Source organism: Molothrus ater, chromosome 4 (genome assembly GCF_012460135.2).
Source record: "Molothrus ater isolate BHLD 08-10-18 breed brown headed cowbird chromosome 4, BPBGC_Mater_1.1, whole genome shotgun sequence".
NCBI classification, from domain to species: Eukaryota; Metazoa; Chordata; class Aves; order Passeriformes; family Icteridae; genus Molothrus; species Molothrus ater.
The window spans coordinates 5,323,356-5,345,500 of NC_050481.2; the positions used below are offsets into that span (position 1 = coordinate 5,323,356).

At 42.0% G+C, this 22,145-nt stretch overlaps 1 long non-coding RNA gene across 1 annotated transcript in view; it reads right to left on the minus strand.

The window, feature by feature from the left end:
* The window catches only part of LOC118685804 (uncharacterized), a 145,798-nt gene extending 123,863 nt beyond the window's left edge, over nucleotides 1–21,935 (minus strand). The window contains exon 1 of the long non-coding RNA XR_004980042.2: nucleotides 21,851–21,935. This is a non-coding gene — a long non-coding RNA (uncharacterized LOC118685804). The remainder of the gene's footprint in view (nucleotides 1–21,850) is intronic.
* Nucleotides 21,936–22,145: the final 210 nt, after the last annotated feature.

A 22,145-nucleotide genomic window follows, 5' to 3' on the forward strand; every position in this document is an offset into this window, starting at 1 on the left:
GTAATCAAAAGTGTGAGGTGGAAAAGGAATTGCAAAAGGCACAGGATATGCTGGTGGGAGAAAGAGGTTGAGCTTGGGAGAGAGCAGAGATCCACAGCAATTCATCTCTTCCTCAAGAGCTGACAGTACAAAATTTTATTTAAATATAGGCACCCACAAACATTAAATGGGAGAAGGGGGGTGGGGGGGTGGGAAAGGAGGTTCCTAAAGCATCCAAAGCTGAAATCTGCAAGCCACTTTGTCATTGGACACTGTAGCACCTTGACATCTAAACACCAGCATGTATTCAGATCTGGAGTATGTTTCAATAGGAAGTTATTGACACTTGAAAAACCTGAAAATACTTCCTCCTAAAACTCTGTTTACTAAACTTTTATGAACACCTTTGCTTCGATTTTTGAAAAATATCCCAACTTCTTCCCATAGCAGAATTATTTCCTGAAGACATTTGTGTGGATTATGGTTTTTTTTTCCTTTTTACATGGGACTCATAGAGAAAACTTGAAGACAAAAATAATACTCTTCAATATAAAATGCTAGAAATTTAACAAGCATGATTTCAAGTGGACTACTTCACAAATAGAAAGGAGTTAAGATGAGCTACAACCAAGGAAATGCTCTCCAGACATCTCTGGTGTGCTTAGTACAAGCACTACCAAGATATATTTAATACACATCTTACAGCAAATTTAATAAAAAATAGTTTAATAACAAATTTTTACTCAGCCAGTTTATAGGGGAACCCTCCCAGGTGCACCAAGAAGCCCAGAACATCCCACAAAACCTGAAGTTTCCCAGCTGGGGGAGGCAGGAAAACCCATCACCAGGAGTGCTCACCTCACTGCTAGAACAAATGCAGGCCTTGAGGCAAACATGCTCTGCACAAATCCAAAAACTGTCACTCAGAAGTAAAGGAAGGAAAATTGGAGCTGTGTTGATGTTCAGCTGCCTTGTACATGGGCATGAAGCTGAATGGCATAAAACTAAGTGAATGTTTAAGCTAATGTTAACAGCTCACTCATTTAAAACAAAAATACAGTAAAACAAAAACCAAAAACAGCTACCAGTAAAAGGATACAATGAAAGAGTAGCTCAAATATGCAAAGAGCACACAAAAAGATCTCTATTTCAGCAACTAAACTGTGGTAACTAGAGCTGTATCAACAGTACCTCTTAGTGGCCACAGCAATCCGCTACCAAAAAGAGGGAGGGAGGAAGGAGAAAAAAAAAAAAAGAAGAAAAGCAAGTACTGAGTAGAAACATTAAGGAGCTAGAGAAAAAAAAAAAAAGAAAAAAGTAGAAGGATTTTGTACCCTATCCTGGAATAATCTTGCAGACATTGATCCAAAGATGGCAGCTTTTTCCCTTCATCTTTAAAGAGATGTATGTGAACAGATATCACTCAGCCTGTGTTCTGTGTGCCACATGCCTGCACTTTCCAGAAGCTAGCAAAACTCACCCTGGCCTTGAAAACTCATGTTTAATATGCTTAAAAGCATAAAACCCACTGGAAACATTTCAAATATGTAAAGTGAGATCCAAACCAAGGTAAATAAACTTTGCATTTCTTTCCATGTGGGCTGGGGAAGGGGCAAATGGGGAATGGGATACATCTATCCATTTACAGTTCATCTAGACACTTTAAAAAAACAAAGCATATTTTTAACATCCTTGTGCTTCACTTCTGCAAGCTGTGAAGGGTTGCCAGGGAGCTGGAGCAATGACTTGTGGCCAGGAGAAGGTGGAATCTGAAGATGACACAGATAAGACAGGGGTAAGGGAACCCTTTTCCTTGTCCTGCCTGGGGCATCAGTACATGGCCCATGAAGCAGGAGGCATGGCCTCCAGAGCACACTGCTAAGGCAGAGCTTGTAGGCACAAGGGATAAAGAATACAGTGGCTATTTTGGGAAGATCATGAGTGCACACTACACGACAATTAAAGTAATTAAGAGGGGAAACAGTGAGAACTCCAAGTAAAATCTTCCCAGATGTAGCCACATAATTAGTGGAAGATATGGAATTTAAAATCAAGCCTGCTGCCACTCTCCACCTCTTCAAGACAACCCAGGACACCCTTTCCAAAGGGCAATGCTCTCATGTTACATCTTCCAAACGTGATAAACTTGGAATTTAAATTGAACAAATTTGGATTTGTTTAATTTAATATGGAAATAAACATGTTGACCACTGGCAAAGTTTAAAGTAGTATTTCTTTGGAAAATAGGAGCATTCAAATGTCCTCTACCTATCATTTAACTGCAGGCTGGAGTGCTAAATTTCCTCTGACTCTACCTCACGCCTGTAAATCTTCCAGCCAGTCATTAACTGCCTGGTAAAGGACTGGCACCTCATATATTGTCACTTAATTATGCTATGCTACATTGGGCTTCCTAGGAGGCACTCATTTAGCACAAAAACACCTCTAAAGAAAACGATGTAGACAGACTGACTGAGCCAGAGACGATGTAGAATGCTGCTGACAGGGGAATAGAAATGACAACTAAAACAGCCTTTGGAACGGAAGGAGAAACCGTAGCGACGGGAAAAAAGAAACCAAGCATGGACATTTGAACCATCAGATAAACAGCAGCTGACAGGACATTTTAGATCTGGAAGGAGGGGGCAGAGGAGGAGGAGGAGAAGTGCACCAAAGTGGAAATAGAAAATTACTCTCCTGAATGAACGAGATGTGTTTGGAATGAGTCACAGGGGAAGGCGAGTGCAAGCATCAGCAAGTTGAGAAGCTGACTGCGCGGTACCTTGCTCCTGAACCCGCTCCTCAGAAACGAGAGACGGCTGAATAAACACAATGAGAAAAACAGCCTGTTCTCTCTTCCTACCTTTCCTGCTGAAATGAAAACACTCTCTGGGCACAGCCCTACGAGCACTGCCACTGCTGACTTCAACACAGGCAAAGGATATTGAGCACCTTAGAATGGTCCTTCCTTCTTCTCACTCCAAAGAGATGCTTGGATCTTCCCTGCTATGGAAGGAAAACCAACCCTGCTCTTGTACAATACATACTGGCTTCAGGACCTATTGCCAAAAAAATCCAGATCAGAAGTGAACACAAAAGAGCCAGATTGAGATATGAAACAATACCAATGCTGCCACGTGGCAGTAGCACACACACATACTCTTCCCTCAGCCACTAGAGCCACTGTGGATGCTGCCATGGATGGAGCATTTACAAAGAAGTCTATGGGAAGGCAGAATTGGATCTTTGGCTGCTCCACAGCGGAGAAGGATTTGGAGTATTTATGGTAACAAATGGCTGCAGCACAGGCTTTCCTCTCCTCCCCTGGCTAAACCTTTATTTCCTCTCCCCTTTGTAAACATCAGCATTTCTCAGTCCCAGTGACATCTACCAAACTGGAAGCCATCACCCTTCAAAGCTTCTGCTGTGCTTGGCAGCTTTACACTTAACTCTGGTGTCATTCAGCTACATCAAGTCACTGGCCAAAGTCAGGAATTACATGGAAATTGCCAGTGATTGCTAACATTCAAGTAAGATTTTTTTTTTTCCCCCACAAATTTGATATTACCAAATTTAGGGTCATGCAAATCTTGGTGGAAATTTAGGCTCAGAACCTAAGATACATACACTCATATCCCCAATTGAAAAAATTGTCTCGATTTTCCCCCCATTTTTCATTGATAAATTCATAGTTTCTACTTGGGAAGAAATCCCACTTCCTAAGAAAACACAAATAATGTGGTGGGCAGCGAGAAATTTGGTTTGCTCCATATTTTTCTCTGATTCATCCCCCGAAGACTGCTCAGGCAAAGCCTGTTTTGAATCCATGAATAGTAAGGAATTAGGGACACAGCTTGTCTATGTAAAACTGCATGTTTACTAATACCACTGCAGATAAAGAGCCTCCTTAGTACTGAAGACGTTTGCTGAATGACTTTGTGTTGGTACCTGTGCAATGAAGCAGGCACTGCTGGACATGCAATTGCCTTATGAGCTACTGAAATAATTACTACAAACGATGCTTAAAGGGTTTCTAAAACAAGAGGCAGCACTGGTGTGTGTTCCCCTGAGCTGGAGAAGTGACTTGAAATCTATCCTTTCCCTTTCCTTATCTCCACATCACTTTGCCAGCAAAGGTCAATTACATGCTCACAAACAACCAGCTCATAGAATTTGCACTATTAGCGAAACCTTAGTCACCAGTTCCGGCTGCCTGCAAGTATAAAAAGCAGCAGCACTGCAAGTCTGTGTTAGAGCTGGTCAGGAAATTATACCCCCACTTCCCAACCCACACAAAAGCATTTTAGGAAAATGAACAATTTCCAATTTAATCGGAGTTTCCAGTTTACATGCAGAGTTAAATTTTGTTTGGTTTTGGAACTAAGCCCTTTCCTCAGTTCAGTAAGTTTTAGTGTTTTTTGAAGACAGGCTAGAAATTCAACCCAAGTGGAAAGTTTTCATTTAAGTTTTTCATTTCATCAGAAAGTTTTATTTCTCCCATCCCACAGATTTTTGACCAAATTAACCAACCAGCCTCACAGGAAAAATCCCTTTCAACACACAGGACTTCTGCCTTCTTACTTATTATTACACACTCGGTTCACATTCTACTGCTCACATCCAATAATCAAAATCCTAAATATTTATCCTGGGCTTTTTTACATAGTATTACTTGCAAAGGTTGAAATCAATTTGTAAAACTTATTCTAAACTAGTGCAAATATGTGTTGAAACTTTCATTGTAAATGTCATGGAACAATGAAGATACCAAGATTTTGGACAGCTTTTTACATGTACTAACAGTACACAAAATCTGAGGAGATTAGCATCTCACTGCAGCACTAAAGGCAGATGACAAGGCTTCAAATAAATTATAGCAGCATAAATCTGTTCTGTTTTCAGGTCACTGAGATCTCTGGACACACCCAAGCGTTGTCTTTGTTTTTTATTATAGGGAAAGAGAAGAAAAATTCACACAAAGGTGCTTAACACAGGAGTTTCCAAATCTTAGAGTAGTTCCACTTTTAAAGAAGTTGAATTTATTTATTTATTTATATAGGCTGCAAACACAGTAATTGCCAGTCAGATTTGTCTATCAGAAGATATTTGCATTCCTTCAGGGGACAGAAACGTCCTTTAGTAGCTGGTAGTTTTCAAACATAACTGACAAAAACTGTGCAAAGCAGAATCTACAAGTTTTAACAGTTTAAAATGAGATTGGGCTGATCTCCTCAGTGCAACTTTTACCTCCATTTTGCTCACAACCCCAGCCTACAAACTGAAAATGGAGTAAGATAATAAAAATCAGCTAGAAACTGTTCTGTGTCTACTCCCTAACATGGATCCCTATTCTTTTTTTCATAAATTAATGTCCAAGACACCCCAAACTGCAGCTGAGTGTTGGAGGTAGCCAAATGTGTTGGCCCAGCAACTTCACAGCAGGATGGGATCTTCAGAGCAAACACATGCTGGGCTGGAACTTACTGTTAGTGGGACACATTTTCAGTGGTCAAATCCCACCATCCCTAATGGAGCTACATCACTGAGGATTGGGCCACACTATTTTTATGTTCTTTCCTCTGCTGCTTCCTTAACCACAGTTTAAGTCTCACCTTTTAGTAGAAAATCCAGGCCCTGTTTCTAAGGAAAGATAAGGACTGTGGCGTTAAATGGTGTGAAAATAAATCATCTTCCACAGTGCTTCCCTCAAAGTCTCACTGTGCCTGTTAGATGACCAAATGATACCTGTGGTAAATATCTGAACTTAACTATTGCCTGTGATGGATACACATAAAGCAGTTTATGCAGTTTTTATAGAAGGCAAAAAATATATATTTAAAAGAGATTTAATAGTGGCATGTCAAGTTATATGTTCTGTAAAATACTGTTTTATGGAATATGCTCAGGTCATCCCAATGGGGAGAAAAATCATAACTATTTTTCCTTGCTTTGTTTTGAAACAGTAAATATTTTCACCCTGAAGGTCATTAAAGTGCTCACTATATAGAGATTACTTATTTCAGCAGCCATCGTTAAGCCACATATATGCTGTACTTTATCCTTGTATTTATCAATATCCTACAGAAAGTTGCATGTTCCTATGTAAGATCACATTTTATTACTCTGTGCTGGAAAATATGCACTTCATGTTTGGCAAAAAATTAGCCAGGTAATCACTGAACAAATTGCACCATATTTCAGAATGGTCCACAGATATCACAAATACACTTTATCCCTAAACACAGTTTAGCCCAAGTCTCCTTGTCTCAGCAATAAGAGATTTATTAGGTACTTCCAAAAGGATTTCTCTATCACAATTCCTAATCAAACACACCAGGAGGATAATACATTTAATGTTATCACTCAGGAAACATCATGCCTTATACCAGTAAACCAGGACTCTCAGGGACAAAAGGAGGGGGGGAAGAGCCCTTAAACCTTAAAAGATACGGCAAATAAATCTCATCATTATAAGAAACTTGGCATCATAAATGAGCCTTTGATAGAAGCAATATTTCACTATGGATACTTGCAAACTCTGTAATAAAGATCAATTTAGACTTTCCAAAAGATTATTATAGAGAGGATATGAATGAGAATTAAGGACAGCAGACTATTAAATCGTGTCTCTAATGCATTCTAAAGAGCAGAACATCGTAAGTTGAGTGTAAAGCAAGTGCATAATGGATTTATCATGCTTAACTACTCACAGCATCAAACTGCTTGGAGAAGAGGTCCTCTTGGAACCCAAATTAACCAAGAAAACTGCACATATAGAAGTATTTCAGTGAAATGACAGAGTAATTACATTGCATTCTTCCAGAAATCATAGTGGCACTTGGGCAACAGAGATTTTTTACAGGACATACTCAGTGGTCTCAGGATAAACATGCTAAGCAAGGTCCTTTAATCTATTTGAGGAGTCTTTGTTTTGTCATTAAAAAAAAAACAGTAATAAATCATTGTTTTGTGGCAATATTCCTACTTGTTCATAGCTGAGGATGTTTTCATCTGGCAAAACAACTAAAATAACCTCACACTGAATAGAATGTATAGGCTTGTACTAAAGTATCACAATACAAAAGCAGAAATGTCTCTGTGCTCAGGTTCAAACTGAACTTCTGTGGGAGGTCAAGTGCAAATTATGTAAAATTCATTGGTTAAAGTCTACATTCCCACATCACTAAACAAAGCACAAGTGAAAACCAACTTGCACTATCAATTCAGCACCACAACTTTCCAAGGCTGGCCAGTCCTGGGGTCCTCCTCAGTCTTTGTATCAGGAACTATAGGAAATTACAAGGTACTGTGGATTACAGAACCATTATCCTAGAACCATGTGATTGGAAAATATGTGCTTCAGCTAAGGTCTTGCCAAATCCCAGACTGACACATGCCCAAGGGGCTAGAACAGCACAAACTTAGCAAACCACCTGGAGACATCTTCATGACTATGAATTTTTTCTTCAGAAACCACCAAGGCCACATTTGAAAGATCCCTACCATGATTAAACTCCATGGTGCAACCTGGACCAACAGAATTTGAACATGTCCAAGCAGATATTTCTGCTCTGGTTTTCCCTTACCCATTCCTCTGGTATCGAGTATCATGCCTTGCTTTGTGCCTCAAGGCTTCAAGTAAAGTTACAAATCTAGCTTGGGAATCAGTCTTTCCTCTGCTAGGAGAAATTTCAGAGCCTGTATTTGCATACAACCTGGAAGAACACAGTCCAGACCAGGCTATCTCCAAAGCATCCCCTGCTACAAGATGTATGCTAGACCTCTCCTGAGACCAACAGCCAGGAGATAACCTTGGAAAAGCTGCCAGAAGGAATTTGGTATACCTGAGTCCTCTATGGGGAAGGAGCAGCCCAGGAGACTTGCTACAGATCATAGCTTCCAGCCATGATTGCTGTGAGTCCAGGATATGCAACAAAGTACACAAAAAAAGTTCTCATATGAAGTTTGTAGAAATAGGGGTGTTTGAAATGTTCATGTCAAAATCAAAACCAAGCTGAGCTTCTCTAGTTTAAAGCTCTGCTCCACAGCCAAAGAGAAATATAAGCCTATCATACATAAGCCTATAATGTGTGAATGAAGTTTGAATTATTTAAGCTGGCTTACAAATTTAAAATGAAAATCAAGCACCCCTGTGCAAGAACTAAGTATAGTGTCTAAAGTTTCACAGGAGAAAAAGCCTTACTTCCGGAAACTTGGAAACAGCCTTTGGTACTTTGGTTATTTTTATCACCTCATGACAAACAAATCCTTTTGATTTTTAATAAACCCACTTGTATTTTCCACAGTTTGCATAACTGACAATTCTTAAAAAAAAAAAAAATCAACTTCAAATACACCAAGCTCAAAATAGAATTTTGGAGAAGATCATTTTTATATGGAAGTCATCAAATCACAGAGAAGACTGTTTTTGCAGCCTGTTGTTCTCCAGGGCTTGTTCTTTGAGCAACTTTTCCAAGAGCAACATTGGTTCTGTTTGCAATTCATCTCTCTAGTGAGCATTTTTGAACTTGAAGAAGTGGCAGTGGTGGTGGGAGGGGAGGGGGGAAGTAGGAGGCCAGAAGACAAAAATGTGGACATGTTTAAAGCAGGGGTCCTACAGGAACGAGAGGGTTCAGCTTTGCGTGCATGCGAATGCATTTTGGATATAAAGGAAGTCTCGCTTACAAGGCAAAACCGCTGGCGGTGTGAATTATACGAGCCCAGCTTCCTCCAGTTTGGCAGGGCGGTGAGAGCAGCCACTGTGGTTTGACTCTCACTGATAATAGCCGACCCTCCCTCCACCCCCTGAAAACTCAGCGCTCTAAAAATAAGAAGGAAGCAAAAGGAGAGCCATTTCCTTGCCAACGCCAGTAGCTGGGAGGCCTGGAATGATGCCATTAGATACCCTGCTATTTATTGCCCATTTCCACCCCATAGGAAGCTTGGGGAAGTAGTTGCCAAAAGAAAAAAAAAAGAAGGGAGAAAAATAAACCTTCCTGTTTGGCTTAACATTTGACAGGACAAAGTCAGATAATTCTAGCTCTACATTTTGCACGTTCTTGCCCACAGTTGTTTTCCTCCAGAGGTTCCTTCTGAAAACAAACAAGGATTTTTATACATCACTGCTTTCAAAGCAAACACAGGAAGTATCTTCTCCAGTCTCCTTTGCTGCTTCACTCCCTCTTCACTGGGCACTTTCATTCTGGACAGCACAAAACCAGGAGTATTAAGATATACATGCTCATTAGTTCAGTTTCCTTCAGAAATTATTTTTTCATCAATACCAAAAGTTTTGCAAGTTAGTTGTAGTTTTAACAAGCTGTCTCAAATCAGAGACACGACTCTGGGGGAAGGAGTGGGAAAAGAGGAATTAACTGAAGAGATTATTTGTTATGTCCTCTCTGTCCAGATCAGAGAGGATTCAAATTAGTCTCCTGTCTGCCTAAGGAAGATCATACCTGCGAGGCTAGAAAGGTACTTCAGCAGCTTCTCCTAAAGTTGTTCCACTTTATTTAAATTAAGGATTAATTAAAAGGATCCAGACAAACTATCACCTGGTGGAGCTAATTTAGTCACCTAGCTCAGGCTCTCCACAGCCTGCTCCTTTGAGGAGTTAGAACTTAGATCAGAAATGACAATAAAATAGAAAAGCTGTCAAAGCTGAGATTCAATGAGTGCCTGGACACCTATTTTAAGTGTCTGGTCCAGACTGAAGCTGGCTAAGAAATGGTCCTGATAGAGCCCAGTTTGCAGTGCAGAGGCAGTCCAAGCAGTGATGAAGAAGGGTAGCCATCGACCTTCTCCAACCAGGCCACCAGTCTGAGTGATCAGGACTGGACAGATTGAATCCTGCCTGACCCCCAGCCTACAAACATGCCACAGGACAGTAGAAACTGCATATGGTGGGAACATGTGAAAATGCACCATTAGGACAGGGTGGGAAGCGTGTTTCTTGCCCTGTTAACATTTTTAGGATTATAAGAACAAATTCTTCTGCACCAGGACACAAAAGAGGGGACAGAGTGGGAAGCAAACCCTGCAACCCCTGCTCTGAAAAAGAGGCATCCACACAGGACAGCCAAAAGCCCAGTAGTCAGAGCTTGTAACAGTGAAGGAACAGGAACCTGAGAATCAAGACCTCATGTTTGGCAGGCACATCTCCCACATTCCCAGGAAAAGCTCTACCCTCCGGGGTATTGGCTATTCTGAGCTCTCTGCTCTGGCTTTCTACAGGAACTCGGTGCCAGATCACAGAAATTTTTCCACGCAAAAGTTTCATCCAAAGCGACAAGTTTCCATGAAAAGTTTTGATGAAAAAAATGTTTTCTTGGAAAATTCCTAGCAAGCTCTAATCTTCATGTTAAATCATGGCCATGGATTTACAGCAGTGTGCTGCACACATGCTGACTGGAGCCTAGTAAAACTGTACCGAGCTCTGGTTCCTCCTCCAGCCCTCCTTTGGGACATGTAAAATCTTGCATCCTCCGGGTCCTATATAACCTCCTGGTCAAAAATCCAGTACTTTTCTTGTTCTCTTTTTGTTATTAATCAAACTCCTGTTATTTCTCAGGAGCAAAGCATCAAGACCTGAGTTTTTGTAACTTTCCCTTTTGTTTTCACCTAGTCACACCAAGCAATTCCCCCAACAGGGATCATCTCAGATGTCCTCCCTGAATGGTGTGGCACAGACTTTACAGGCACAGAAGGTTTTCTGTTACTTGCAAAGGGTTACAAGCAGCTGAAAATTCTTCCCTTGCTCCCTGCTGTTTTGGAAGAGCAGTGCTATCTTCGAAATAAGCGGGGACAGCTGAAAACAGCAATGAATCTCCCTCCAGTGCAGTGCACAATATCATGGAAGCTGCCTTTGTAGATGCAAGTGTTTGAATTGCAATTCTCAGCTTTCATAGGATTTCTGCTTGCATAGAAATTAAGGTATATTCTCTTGGCAGCTTCCAGTTTCAAGAGGAAATGATATCTTTCGTTCATGAGCAGTAAAGATCAGGAGGCAGTTCAGCCCCCCACACTTCAGGTTTTTAGAAGGATTTTCTTCTGTTCTTTCCAAAAAGCTGCAACCTTGCCACTCACAGTGCCATTATTTCCTTCTTTCAAAGGACAGCACTGAGGACTCAGCACAAAGCTACCTCTGATTGCATGTCATCCATATCAGAAACTGCAGATCCATGTTAAATTTGGGCTGAGGCACAACACAGTTGTCATACTGGCAACTAAAAAACTTATGAAAATCATACATTTCTACGTGCAAAAGACAAAGAACAGACACTGATGGCTAATCTGGCTTGAATTATCTCATATTTGGTGTAGGCCAAGTGCAAGCACGTGGACAGTTCCCCTGGAGCAAGTGCTGTGCAGTAAAATGTTGTTTCACAGCAACTCATGTGCATGCTAAACCTTTTCACTTGGAGCTATGGCTCAGGCAAGTCACAGAGTCAACCTGACCTTGACTCTGAAGAAGAAGGAGCTGAAGGAATTGAGCCCCCAGTCTCTGAGCAGAGATGTCTTCCTGGCCAGGTATTGAACCCAGGAATGCTCATTTTTAAATATATCTCTCAACAGTCAGTGTGCACGTGAAACATACCTAGGAAGGGAATATACATGGGAGCTGTTCAAGTTCCACATAAAACCAACACCACTGACTCCACACAGTTTCCTCTTGCTTGAAAATAATCAAGGTTTGTGATGCCAAAGCCTCAATCCCCATTCTCTCCCAGCACTAAATCCTGAGAAACTGTCAGTCAAGAGCTACTACAATGTGCATGTTGCAGATGTATATGGTGATTGCCAATGGATTGTGACACCTCCCAATTTCTGTGCAGGGCAACAGAATATGGAAAAGAAAATAATATTTTCCTCTAAGCCTCTTTTCCCTATGCTGATGTCAAAACATCAACTACTCTGCCATCTCACCCTCCCTAGCTGATAGCACCCTGCACTTTTACACTGTTTGTACTTGCTCTGCTTAGAATTCAATTTCCTCTGGTGATCTGCATGCAGGCAAATATTGCCCAGGGCACTAATGTATATTTGTTCTTCTTGAATTGCACACAGAAATATTGTTGCTATGCGGCGAGCACAAAACAATCCAGAAGTCACCTGACATCCTCCATCAAACATTTAGGAGTCATCAAACTTAATTTCCCCTTTGTGCCATAAAACACCGAGAGGAAGCTTTAATAGATTGTATTATGTAACGGTTCTATAAAAATAGCAGGCCAGCACTGGAGCACTTCCTTCCTGAGGCCCAATAACCTATGCTGAAAGGATACACACTGGTTTCCCTGGCAACCATGAGAGATGACACTAGGGGAAAAACAGCAACAAAAGGACCATTTTTTGCTTAGTAAAATAAGGTCTGGCTTCAAGCTTGTGATACAGTGAATACAGAGTGCCTGACAGAGAGAGAACCAGTTAATAATTCTGCTCAGGTCCCAGTGACCTTGCAAGGCTGTTAATGCTTTTCATTTCTTCTTCTACTGCCTATGAAGGAAAAAAAAAAAAAAGAAAAAACCCAGAACCACAACAGCAAGCTCACTTCAGCAACTATTAAAGTTTTAAATCTTTTTAAATTAAAAAGAAAAAAAAAAACCTAAAAGAAAAAAAAAACCCTAAAAGGAAAAAAAAAAGACATTTGATGCAGAACTGTGTCAGAGATTGATCTGACCTCCTAGCATTTCCACATTTCTCCCCTCCACTTGCATAGATCTCAGTATTTTCACTTTTTGGTTCAAAAGACTCCTTTCTATTTCCAAGCCTGCCACGCTTAGTACTCCATTGTCCAGCAGACAGCTCTTTTCAAGACAGGGCCTTTGCAAGTAACCAAAAAAACAAACTCCCTCCCCAAAAAACCTCACAGTGATACAACACCACACTAAAGGCACAATCCAATGAGCTAGAACACTTAACAAGATCATCTCTCTTGCCTTATTCAGCCCTTCCACAGCCCCATAGTCCCACAGGGAGCCAGAGAGAAAAGTGACAAAAATGTGTTTTGTTTCAGTCCAACCATAAGGTCTGGAGGTTTCCTTGTGGCATAACCACATGAGCTTATTCTTGTCGCCTTCAGCTTTCCCTGGGCACTTTTTAACCCTTGCTTGTTGCAAGATTTCCTGCTGAGGCAGTTCCCACACCAACAAGTTGCTTTCTTCACTTGCCCCTCAGAAACCTCTGGCACATTAGGGTGTTACACAGTGCAGTGGCAGTGGGCAAATGCATGTTTTTGAGAAGATTAAAAAAAAAAAAAATCAGTTGTTTTCTCTGCAATCTGGAAAGCAGCTGTCTAAGGCTCATTTCCAGCCTTTCTGAAAAATTCCCTTCCTCCTCCTTGTCAGTCAGTAACAGGAGGCAACACATTTGAACAGGAAATGTAGTGGCACATAACTCTCCTGCTGAGCAACTCCACCATCTTGAAGCGATCCCGGGCTCCTCACGCAAGCCAGAGAAATGTAACATGTCCTGCTGAGGAGGAAACCCAGGAATAGAGACACTACTCTACAGCAGCAGGTATCCTGGCTGGAAAGCTATTTCTGCCATTATAGATCCCTTGCTAAAAGCATGTCTTCAGTCTTCAAGTGGATATTTGGATATTGCTCTTCATTTCCTCTTGGAAGTGAAAAGGTGTTTGCTGTGGCTGTATTTCAGCGGGGAATTAAGTCACCCCTATGTGTTACCTACTTCACAGGATCACACACTTCCTTTAGACCTGCTCACACCGGGTGAAACTCTCCCCTACACACAAGGCCAAGGCATTTAGGAGGTTACACAGGATTTGAGGGGTGTGTAAGGCACTGTAGCTGGATAAATTTCCCTCAAGATGATTTCAAGATGAATTCTGACACACTAACCCATTCAAACACATACATGAGGCCTTTATGAAGTGCCCAGTTTAGGTGGAAACAGATGAGAAACAAATTCTTCAAGGCAGTTTTGTGCAGACTCTCTTGTGCACAAATTCTGCCCAGTTCTGACTGGGAACTCATCACTAGGGCACTGGTGCAATGCTCTGTGGCTCCCAGCCCTAAAGTTAGCAATGACACAAGACTCCATAGCAAGGTAGCAACAGACCGCAAGGACAACTGTCACAGTGAAGTTCAGCTCCATTAAATCCAATTGCCCAATGGGACAGTCCCTAATCTAACATGGAACTCTGAAGGGTGAAGAAGCAGCAGCAGCAGCCAGGGAACCTGGCATGAAGTCCCAAGAAGTGAAGAGCCCAGCACCAGCACGCTGCCCGTGTGTGCCCATTCTCGTCCAGCGGCACAGTTGGTAGGTAGGGAGGCAGATGGAGTAAACCCTCAGGTGTCCTACAGCTCCTGCTCCTACCTGGGAGCTGCCAGCCCTGCAGCCACTTTTGCTGACTTTGTTGCAGCCTTCATTACCCGGGAGAGAAAACCCTCTCTGTATCAGAAATGCCTTGCTGGCCGCCAATGGAGCAGCCGCTAACAGTGCCCGCTCCTCCCCCGGCAGGGCGCCAGCTCAGGCACAGCTTACTCGCAGCCCAGTTACTTAGTTACTATGCTAATTAGGCACCTAAGTAGGTACTGCATCAACGTGTCAGGGTTTCAATAGTTAGAATGAGCTCACTGGGCATTTCCATTTCCGAGTCACAGGAATAATTAAACCAGCTATAAATGCTTCCAAATGTAAGGCCTGGGTAAGGCAGGCTGTTCTTCTGAATTTTAAGGGCAAAAGCGAACAACATACCCGCCTCAGAATATTTTAAAACTTTAAAGGAGAATTCACAGTCAGAGGGAGTTAAGCCTACAAAATTACCCCCATATACTTCAGACAACAAAACTACAGGCAACATGCAGCAGTCCTGAAGCAAGCTGTAACGAGGTGAAACAGACACCTGAGAGCATGCCAAGGCAGGTTAGTGTTGCCAATTAGAGCATGCTGAACTTGCAGCCACTAGTACCTGCTCACTGCCCTGCAGACACACTGCTGGCAGCAGGCTGTTAACATTTAACCAGGGCCCTGGGGCCGCTGCGGTGCCTTGGTGAGCCTGTGGAAACCTACACAAGCTCCCTGGCTTTTGGCTGCACCCATTAAGGGCTCAACACACAGCCATGGCACTCCTGGAAGATTACACCAGCAGCTTTCTACAGGATCTGTCCAGCCAGGAGCTAGGCCTGGATTGCAACAATTAGGCTAGTACTGATCCTGGCAATGACAGTAAGAATTAAGGACAAATATTTTTTACTCTCAAATTAGCCATTTTCCCAGTTTAACTACGTACATTTTTTTCATTTCACTGCACCAGAGAGAATAGGACCCCCAAAGGCAGGTGAAGCTCTTGATACTTTTAGGGTTGAGAGAGAGCAAGTGTCCAAAATAAAGTGCATGTCATGATCAGGTCCTTCAGATTTACATCTTAATCCTTCCAGTAACAAGGTCACAGCTGTTTAAAGCGGGTACCCATGCTGTAATATTTTCCCTTGTGGAGAAGCAGGTTATGTATGAAAACCTAAGAGTGTCTCAGAACAGATCACCCATCCCAACAGCCTGTCCCCCAGTAGTGGTACAGAGCAGATCTCTCAGAAGGAGCAGAAGACCTGGGTGAGCACACACGATACCTCCTGGCAGTCTCCCAGCAGTCAACCATTTGAGGATCAGAGACTTCCTGTGCCAGACTCCTTTTTATCTATTTAGTCACCCTCAATTAATTTCTCTTTCATGAACCTGTCCAGTTGACCTTTGTACCCATAAAGCACACTATCTGGTTGCTCTAAGTGGATAGACAGGTATCCCTGGTATGTGAAGCAGCAGCATTTTACTGCTACTGAAGGGAGGAAACTACAAACCAAGAGCTTTAGCAAGGCTGCCTGCTTAACACAGCTCGTGATTGCCCCAGCACTGCCCCCCAACACGCAGGCTACGTGATAGAATCACTGAGGTGGGACACAGCTGGTCATCTCAGTGCTACCAGGTCAGTAGGGACACAACAATTAGAAGCTGGAAAACAATTCAGGAGTCAAGGGGGTTTTCTGATGGCTGAACTCAGCCTCTGAAGTACCTTAAAGCAAGCAGGAGTTTGCAGGAGCATCCCTATTTAAAGCACTATAAAGGTGCCTCTGCAAGATGCATCAGAGGATAACATGGAGAAATTCATTCCTTAGCTCCAAATCCACAAGGAAGAAAACAGTGACTGAAATCATCAAACAGCAATCTTTAATTAGTGCCTCACTAAAAGCTTGTTGTGATGACACATTAAATGAAGACAGGGAAAGAAATTAAGCAGTATAGAAACACTTCAGACACGCTACCATGACTTTGAAGCCAAAGTTCCATCAATTCTCATCACAGCAAGAAAGATTTCGTAAGACAAAAATAAACCCACCAGAACCATCAAAGCAAAAGTTACTGTCTCTTGGCACTACTGAAATATTCATCCATAACCCTCCTCACTGGTGTGCCAGCAAGAACTGCAGTACTTAAGTCCTACTTGAGCACTGAAAACAGCCTTTAAGTGGCATTGAAGTGAAGCAAAGCAACCATGCAGACCCCTTGGACTGGAGGGAATTCTGCCATCTGTGCTCAGCATCTGCATCTGCTCAATGGATCAGCGTCTGTTACCGTGTGCAGCAGCTGAGCAAAGCACCTTTCCCTCTGGAGGCTTTTTCCATGGTGAAACTGAAGCCTCACCCAAGCCAGTCCTCTGATCACAAAGAATCACTATCACTGTTAAACAGATCCAAAATTAACCCAAAAAGAAGTGGAACTTGAAGACTCTTTTAAAAAAGCTTGGAAGATCTCTAAAAGGAAGCCCACAGGAGGACATATTCTTGAAGGCCTCTATTTTATTCATTCTGAATTGAGCAACTTTGAGTGTAAACCAGAAATGTGCAAACCACGTCCCAGAACAACTACATCATTAAAAAAAAAAAAAAAAAAAAACATGTCACAGATACTGTATTCGTGAGAATAAAACCATGGAAAAATCACCTAGCATCTTCAGTCTCTTGCCTGGAACACAGGCAGAGAACGCTTTTGCAGCCTGCAAAAGAACAGAGAGGCAAAGGTCATGATCTCACCCTTGCTCTGCACCAGTGCACACACTTCATTCTTGGGAGGGATGCTTGTGCTGTCTCTCTGATTTACACTCCCCAAAGACTCCTGGAAGGAGTGGAGTCTCTGGAATCCTGTCTGAGCCAGCCCAAGCACTGTAAGGATTCCTAGAGTTTGTAATCCAGGAATACCATCCCCTACCATGCCTCCAAAAGCCATGGCCAAGCCTTCTACGAGCAGATATTCACACTCTCTAAAAATAGAAATCCTTATGCCTGCAAGCACATCTCACCACCACGTATTAGTTTCTATCACTGGAAGTGTTGAGGAGCCTGCCAGGGTGACAAGGCACACTATGAACCAAACCTGAAATAGACAGAGAAGATAATGGAATTTTTTTTTAAAGGCAAAATGAGATCTTATGTGTCCAGCTTGAGAACTGAGTCTACCTAAATCACAAAAAAGCTCCACGTTCCCTGCTGCTCCCAAGGATAAGCTGTACTCCAAGCAGATCCTGTGCTGTTAGCTGTTAGTTCCTCCAGGCAACTACTGCAGGGAAGTTAATTCTGTTTCCAAGTCACATCTTCCGGGCTCCTTTTGCATGTTTGCTGTCAGGCATCCAGCACATCAAGGCAAACATTTGGAATAAAGCCTTGGGTGCAAGCCACATTTGTTGCTAAATAAACAAAGCCAATGCTACAAAAAACAATCATGCTTCAAGGTATAAAGCAACAGGGTTTTTTGGCCAAAGAATCACTCACCCCCTCACTGTATCCCCCATCTGGGAAGATACCTGGGCAAGTGATCCCACTGCTGCCTGAAGCACTGATAAAGGCCAAAGGCTGGGAGTGGCCAGGAGAGGAGATAAGCCATTGGACTGACCTAGCAAATCACACCCTTTGTTCAGCTCATTTCCTGGGGATTTGAAACAGCTCTTCCCATTCTCTCTAAACCCAGATAAATAAAGAGTGATAGCTTTAGAGCTTTTCAAGTGACAAGAGCAGGAGGAAAGACAGGCCTATAGTAAGAGGCTTTAACGAGGGCACTATCAGCTGACATAGGGACCTGTACATCGGCTTATTGAGCAGATTCCTCCCACAAACAGTGACAATAGCCTGTTCCCTCACATCCCATTCCAGTAAAGCTTTAGTACTTCCTGTATCCATGTTCCTAACTAATTAAAACAAAACAAAACCAACCCTACCACAACGAAAAAAAGCCAATACCATCCTGAAAAGGCCGACCTACAGCACAGGACTGGAGGGGGAAGAGATTAATTTTCAGTGCTGTAAGCCCCTCATGGGTCTTGTCTAGTCTCAAGTATCTGATAAGTATCTGGCATCCCAGGACAATGCCCAAGTACTGAAATTTCAGAACAATGCTGAACAAAAGGCAATAATAATGTAGCAGGTTGCCTGGGACAAACAGTGTGCAATTAGAGAAGAGCAAAGAGCTGGCACAGAGCGCTACAACCTCGTCCATGGCACCTGTTCTTACTGGTGTGCTACACCCAGTGGTGCTACTTGAGCACTCTGAAGGACTGGAAATGGCATAATTGAGCTGCAACATATCCACAGAAATATTATTTGCACTTTTTCTTCCAGATGTTCCCACACCCTCCATCTAAGCTGAACAGAACACCCACAAAAAGGTTTGCGGTTAGGGCAAAAGTAAAGCCATTATCAAATTTCTCTGAGACTGTCCAGGAAGTTTACATTGTGAGAGGAAAATCAAATTTTATGCATCTGATTATGAACACCACACATCTCAAAGTAAACATGGCCAGCCTGATTTGGGACTATCCAGGACAGAAAATGTTCAACAACTGTAGGAAGAAATGTATTTAGCACGGGGAGTATCGTAAATGAACTCTAAATTCTATCAGTTTATTTTCACAGTTCTTACTCACTGGAAACAACCCTTGCCTTTAGTTTGGTTCCTTTAAGTTCAGCTCTTGTCTGAATGGTTTGTGCTCAAATATAGCTGTACTGACAAAAATGGGTGCAATGTTCCATAATTCTCTACAGATGGATAAGGAATTCTCTCTCTATCATGCTTCTGAGAGTCCCTCTGTGCAATTGAACAGGTGTATCAAATAGTTCCAGTTATCCTCTCACAGTCATAAAAGCAGAAAAGAAAATTAAGGGCAAAAATTTAAATACTACAGCTGGAATACAGAAAGCCAAAGTTATTAATAGATTTTGGACAAAATATATGAAATGTGTTTTGTAAAAGGGTGAAAGAAATTAGGTCAGCTCTAGACCAAAAGGTGTGTGTTTTGGGATTTGATGGTTTTTTTCCTTCTAGGACTCAAAAAAAAACTTCTTACTTTGAAAGAGGTTTCACAACTTTAGGGCAGATCAGTCAAGCAGACAATGATGCCTACCAGAATATATATCAGCAAATGCTGTCCAAGATTTCAAGACAAGTGGATTTGAGTCCCAACAGTGAGTGGCTGGTCTGTTCCCAATAAAACACAAACCTACCTCCTTTCAGAGTTTGACCAGGAACACATTTTAATGAAGTCAGTGGAGAAAAGGTGTCCCATTCAGTCTATTTGCCTACTTTGAAAGGTCTGAAACCAATGAGCATCTCAACAATTATTCTAGGAAATAGGTATTTTCTCCAAGCACTTTTGTTGGCTTAAACAAAATCGTTAATTTTGCTCAACTTAGAGATTCAAGTAAACTAAAAACCTCAGAATTATTCTCAGGTCAAACCCACGAGATCCAAAGAAAAAGGGCTAATTTCACATAGTTTGGTACTGAATCATGTGGTAAAGCTGGGCTCACACAGTTTTTAGGACAACATGTTTACACAAAATTGGATAAACAAAATCTGTGAGGAATTCACCCACAAGTGCATTTTAAAAGAGTTTATTCTTGCCACAGATGGGGACAACTCCCATCAGCTTGAATAGAAAACTCACCTGTTTATGCCAGGGCTGACTTTGTTCTCCAGCACCTGCAAACATGAGGCCGAGGAGCAGCATCCCCACAGCAAACTGAAGGTTCCTACCTTTGTGAGGTCACTCTTTTCCATGAGGTGAACAGCAGTGGTCAACCAGGATGTGGGTTGCTGTGTTTTCAGAGATATTCAGCAGCCATATTTAAGCAAAAAAAAGCACACTTCTTCTGTCCATCTTAAGGACTTGTTTGGAATTATAAAGACATATGGTATTTTTAGAGGCTGAAACAAACTGACTCACACTCACCACTGCCAATTGAGAATAAGGCACATTTACTGATGTAACCAATGTTCCACTTCAATCTGCTTTTCCATCAAACCTCAACATTTTATTTTAGCTGCAAAAAGGTTTATTAAAACCCTGTGGCTACATGATAATTCTCTCAACTGAGAAATGCAAGGCTCAAAAAAACCCAAACCTATGCAGCTGCACCCATTTTAAAAATCACCTTAAGTTGCAGAGCATTCCACAGAGTTCATATTTTATTGTGGTGTTTAAATGAAAAGAAAACTAGTTGCTCCTCTGATTTTTTTTTTTACACATCCAAAATCAAGGCAGTACGGGGTAATATCTCCAACTCTGTCACCAAACCCACTTTGTGGATTCCTTTTGCTGTCCTTAACTGGCAGAAAATAATGATTTGTATTTGTCTTACAAAAGCACCTTTGCCCTCTTCCCCACAAGCTCAGGTTTTGTGGTATATGAGTTAGACATAGCTGCTCACCCACCCATTTTAGCAAGAGTTGGAAGTTTAAATCCTGGAACCTGAGCTGCATGGGGGGTTTAAAACTTGTTAGATGGAAGATTATATATATACTGTATTTATCAGTTGGTTGCAAAGATACCTCTTACACATGAAGCAAGAAGATCTTTGCAAGAAGATACCCAAGACAGGATATTTTAATTTTCTCAGTGTTCTGCTCCCAGTGAAGCAGCTGAGTGAATGACACACCACTTTTCTCCTAGATGACAGCAAACAAAAAGCACAGGAAAAATTTATACTGTAGTGAATCACATGCATATTTTGACTGGTGGAAGCTCTGCCAGAGAATGGAAAGAAAGATTAATTTAGTTGGTTTATCCCTTCCTTCGACTTCCACGCAGACTAACACAGTGGCTCCTCACAAAGGCTGCCCACAGGCTGGCAGGGCTCCAGGCAGGCACTGGTGTGTGCCGGCTGTGGATCAGACAGCACTTTGTCCTGGCCAGGATGTGGTCTGCCTTTGTAACGAGGCCCATGCAAACGGGCGCCCATCGGCCCCTGCAGCCGGCTCTGGCAAACACCACTTGTCCCCTCGCTAGACATAAATGAACTGTAACTACCTCAAAGGAGAACAAACAACATAAGAAAAGAAGGGGAAACATCCAGATTTAACCAGATTAACGATAACGGCTCTCCCGAGGGAAGGCTCCCTGAAGAGGAGAATTCAGGGACTTATTAGCAGCCATTAACCACGTTTCTGGTTTGTGATGTGCCATGCAGTGAAAAGTACAAATCTATGACTTCCCTTGTAGAAGAATTTAGGGAGGATTATTAGCTTCACAGAAGACAGATTAGTCACAGCATAAACTGCTGCCCTAAACATTTCATATTTGTTTTGCATCCCCAGCATCGTGCTAAAAATAAAAGGGACAGGAAAAAATATCTGTGCTGGGCTTAGAAGAAAATGCACATCACACTACAACCATCACCATTCCTCTGCTGCACTAAATACTTGTTATTCATCTTGAGCCCTTATTTTTGTCATTTCGCTTAAGCCTGAAACACATGGACTTCAGAAAAACTGCTTCTTATCGGAAATTGCTATCACAGTATTTGTATTAAGAGAAGGAGAACAATGAACAGCAAGGATCTCAGAGATTTTCCTCAAACTTTCTTACCTTAGTCCTGCCAGAATGCTGTTAATGCACGATCTTGGGAAGAAAGATCAACAGAATTTCCGCTGCGTCTCATTCTCAGGGATGCAGGACTCCATTTCTGAAAGCAGAGAGATTAGGGTGACTGAAATCTGAAGTACAGATACTGTGCTGGGAGAATGGGTGCTGACAGCAGGCTCTTAACTCATCAGCAGATGCAGGTCTTGTTGACTGTATTTCAACTCAGTCATAGAAGCAAAAACCCCATGAAAGCAGCAAGAAACAAGGAGCAGCCAGACTGGCCTCTCTCATGATTAAC